The sequence below is a fragment of the Arachis ipaensis genome, chromosome B10, assembly GCF_000816755.2.
Source record: "Arachis ipaensis cultivar K30076 chromosome B10, Araip1.1, whole genome shotgun sequence".
Taxonomy (NCBI): Eukaryota; Viridiplantae; Streptophyta; class Magnoliopsida; order Fabales; family Fabaceae; genus Arachis; species Arachis ipaensis.
This window is the reverse complement of record NC_029794.2, coordinates 127,633,957-127,638,935: the sequence shown is the minus strand read 5'-3', so window position 1 is coordinate 127,638,935 and position 4,979 is coordinate 127,633,957.

Here is a 4,979-nt window from a genome sequence, read left to right as displayed (position 1 = left end):
AAAGAGGATAACTAAATCTTATATACCAGCGGAAAATGCCCCAATTCGAATTGATGTCCCAGTAGGACAAGTAGCCACTGAAGCAAATTCACGCCAAAAGCGTGGCAGGCCTGTCGGTTCCAAAGACAAAAATCCTCGAAAGAGAAAAGAGGTAAATAATATTCCTATTGAAAAAGACATAGTAGAGACACCTGCAGTTGTCCAAAATTCTGATATAACGCCAGAAGACGTTCAGGTACCTGAAAATTGTGAAAATGACGAGATCTCGATAAATTATGTCTTTACAGGAGCGAAATAGGACCGAAATAAGATAATTGCAAATGAAATATTTGCATATAATGTGGCATTAGATATCATGCATGAAATTAAGGATCTTGAGCCAAGATCAGTCGAAGAATGTCGACAAAGGAATGATTGGCCAAAATGGAAAGAAGCCATGAAAGCTGAATTAGACTCACTTGCAAAACGTGAAGTCTTTGGACCTGTAGTCTGTACACCTAAAGATGTAAAACCTGTTGGATATAAGTGGGTATTTGTGAGAAAACGAAATGAGAAAAATGAAGTTGTGCGCTATAAAGCCCGACTTGTGGCACAAGGTTTTTCACAAAGGCCCGGTATAAATTATGAAGAAATGTATTCCCCTGTAGTGGATGCGATAACATTGTGTTATTTGGTCAGTTTATCTGCATATCATAAACTGCATATGCATTTAATGGATGTGGTAACAGCCTACTTATACGGCTCATTAGATCGGGATATCTATATGAAAGTCCCTGAAGGACTAAAGATATCTAAACCATCTAATGAATATTTGCAAGGGTTATACTCAGTCAAATTGCAAAGATCTTTATATGGTCTGAAACAATCTGGACGAATGTGGTATAATCGTCTTACTGAGTATTTGGCCAAAAACGGATTCAAGAATGATGATATCTGCCCGTTTGTTTTCATAAAGAAATCTGCATTTGGATTCATTATAATTGCTGTGTACGTTGATGATTTAAATATCATTGGGACTCTTGAAGAGATTCCAACAATTATAAAAACTCTAAAAGAAGAGTTTGAGATGAAAGATCTTGGGAAGACTAAGTTTTGTCTCAGCCTGCAGATCGAGCATATAAAAGGTGAGATCTTTATTCATCAAACAACATACACAGAAAAGATCTTGAAAAGATTTTATATGGATAAGTCACATCCATTAAGTACCCCAATGATCGTAAGATCTTTGGATGTGAAAAAGGATCAATTCCGTCCTAAAGAAGAAAATGAAGATATCCTTGGTCCTGAAGTACCATATCTTAGTGCCATTGGAGCACTAATGTATCTTGCTAATAATACGCGACCTGACATATCATTCGCGGTGAATTTACTAACAAGGTATAGTTCCTCTCCAACCAGAAGACATTGGAGTGGAATCAAATAAATTTTTCGATATCTTCATGGAACGGTTGATATGGGATTGTTTTATCCCTATGGATCCAAGTCACAACTAGTTGGCTATGCAGATGCCGGATACCTGTCTAATCCACATAAAGGGAGATCTCAAACAGGATACCTATTCACATATGGTGGTACAACTATATCATGGAGGTCCACGAAACAGACGATTACAGCAACCTCCTCTAATCATGCTGAAATACTGGCGATTCATGAAGCTAGTTGCGAGTGTTTTTAGCTGAGGAGTCTGATTCAATATATTCTGTCATCATGTGGACTGATTGATCATAAGATAGCTCCAACTGTCCTGTTTGAAGATAATACAGCATGCATTGCTCAACTTAAGGGTGGATACATCAAAGGTGATAGAACAAAGCATATTTCTCCCAAATTCTTCTTCACTCATGACCTTCAAAATCAAGGGATAATTGATGTCCAACAGATCCGTTCAAGTGACAATCTGGCAGATTTATTCACAAAGTCACTCCCAAAATCCTCCTTTGAAAGACTGGTACATGAGATTGGAATGCGCCGATTTCGAGACATTAAATAATGTCAGCAAGAGGGGGAGACTGTACTCTTTTTTCCTTGGTCAAGTTTTTTTTCCCATTGGGTTTTTCTTAACAAGGTTTTTAATGAGGCAGTCCCCATCACAAAGGATATTGTACTCTTTTTCCTTCACTAAGGTTTTTCCCACAGGGTTTTCCTTTAGTAAGGTTTTAATGAGGCAATAATCCTAAATGGGCATCTAAGGGGGAGTGTTGTGATAAGAACGAGCAATGTGGATGCCCATTCCCATGTAAAATTCATATTTTCAAAGAGAGAATGAATATTAAATGCATGTTGAAAATAAAGACCCCATGCATGTATAAATAGGGGTATGATATGAGACTTTTTACACAACAATAATAAACAAATACTCTCTCTTTTCTTTCTTACACTCTGAAGCAATATAAAAATGTTCTCTTTCTTTCTCTTACTATAAACAAATGTAATTCTCTCTCCTTTTGCTTTTAATACTTCTTTCTATCTTTATATATATATATTTATGCAATTCTCTCTCTCTTTACTTTTTATACTCTTTTCTATCTTTATATATATATACACGCAATTTGTATTAATATATCTTTATTTTATATTTAATATATCTTTTATTTATTTTACAACAAATTTGAGAATATCTCTTTATTTTAGAATTTTGTTCATAATAATATGGGTATCCTAAATCGACATTAAAGTAGTTATTATGAGCTGGTCGTAGGTGTGATAATTGGAGTTATCACATGTATCTCTTTATCCGTGTTTGGAGGCGCCGCTATCCATTGACATAGACACATGGTCAAGCGCAAGAAGTATTGGAGTGGAGAAAGTACACTCTGATCATAATGATACGTTTATCATATAAATAAAAAATTTAATTTATTGTTTTATAATATTATTTTTAAAAAAATGCCAGTACCATATTATAGGGTATGTAGTCAGTACTAAATCATGTAAACTAAGACTAATTTTTTTTCTTGTCTTTATTCTTTCTAAATTTTATAAACAATAAAATAATTTTGTTTTAGTCAAAGATTTACTAAATCATACATTTTTCTCCTTAAAAATTGCTTCATTTTTATTATTTATATAAACTATATGATTTCAAAAAACGTATCAACTATTTTCTCTTAATGTTTCTTTGACGGTCTCTTAATTCAATATAGGGATAAGTACTTTTTTTGTCTCCAAGGTCTGGGGTCGAAATCAAAATCGTCCCCGACCTTTTTTTTTATTAAAATCATACTCAACGTTCAAAAACGCTTTAAAATAATCATTTCTCGAATTTTTGGACCAAAATACCCTCATCATCATCATTCTTCTCTTCACCTTTCTCACCCCACTACTTCCACTGCCACCAACATTACCACCACAACCACCATCAACACCAACACCACCATTATCACCACCACCACCACCAACACAAACACCACCACCAACACCAACCAACACCAACACCAAGACCACTAAACAACAGCAACAACACCATACCACCACAACCACCACCACCACGCTGGGGATATTGACGACAGGAAGAGTACTACTGGCTTTGTTTTCTTTTTAGGAAATAATGCAATTTCTTGGTGTTCAAAGAAACAACCTATAGTCACTCTTTCAACTTGTGAAGTTGAATATGTTGCTGCCACTGCCTGTGCATGTCATGCAATTTGGCTGAAGATACTACTAAAGGAACTTCATTTTGAGCAAGCTGAATCCACCAAGATCATGATGGACAATAAGTCAGCGATTGTCCTAGCAAAGAATCCAGTGTTTCATGACAGAAGCAAGCACATAGAAACAAAGGATAAGTACTTTTATCGTCCTCAAGGTCTGGGGTTGAAATCAAAATCGTCCCCGACCTTTTTTTTTTATTAAAATCATCCTCAACGTTACTCACCCCACTTCCTCACCGTAACCTCCAACCCCCTTCCTCATGCCCCTCTCTTCATGGTCATCATCATCATCATCAACAGATTTCATCAACAACAACAAATTTCATCAAAAATTCAGAAATTCAAATTTCAGCAACAACAAATTTCATCAACAACAACAAATTTCATCAAAAATTCAGTTCACAGAAGAAGAAGAAGAAGAAGAAGAAACGGTAGTGCGGTGTGATGCGGTGCAGCAGGATAGCAGGGCGGCAGGGCGGCGGTGCGGCGGTATGGAGAAGAAGAAGAAGAAGAAGACAGTGCGGTGTGGTGCGGCAGGGCGGCGGTGCGGTGTGGTGCGGCAGGACGGCAAAGCAGCAGGGGGTAAAAAAAATAAAATTGAAGTAGAAAATGACGATTTTATAACGTTTTGTAACGTTGAGGATGATTTTAATAAGAAAAAAAGGTCGAGGACGATTTTGATTTCGACCCCAGACCTTGGGTACGAAAAAAGTACTTATCTCTTCAATATAAATAAACATCTTTCATACTATTTGACATCATCCACAAATTGTTAAAAGGTTATAACCACTTTTTTTAGAGTGATCATGAAAATAAAATTTTTGATGATAACTTATAATAAAATTTTCGACATGCTTAATTATGAGTCGTTTCTCTTCTTGTAATTTTAAAAAAATATTTTAATACATAAATTGATGGCAACATAGAATTGGCCATTATATAATTAGATCCACTTATAAATTCAGAAAGTATCAAAATTAATTTTTTTTGTTAGAAATAAAAAAAAAGGCGCGCCACCATTGCAATTTGCATGGCTAATTGGTTTCACCTCTCTCTCTCTCTCTCTCTTCTGATGATTACAAACTTCACACTTTGTATTTTCAACACCATGAACCAATTTGGACCGCCGAGTTTCTCTTCCTTAACTTTCGCGCTTGAAAAACCATCAACCCTCCATTCCTCCGAGGATCTTGCAAACATGACACAAACAATTAGAGATGGAACAAAAATGGCAATTACAGACAGCAAGAGAGAGAAAACAAAACACAGAAAGAAAGGGAGGAGAGGAAGAAGAGAGAGAAACATTAAAGGGGTTGTTTCCAGAACCAA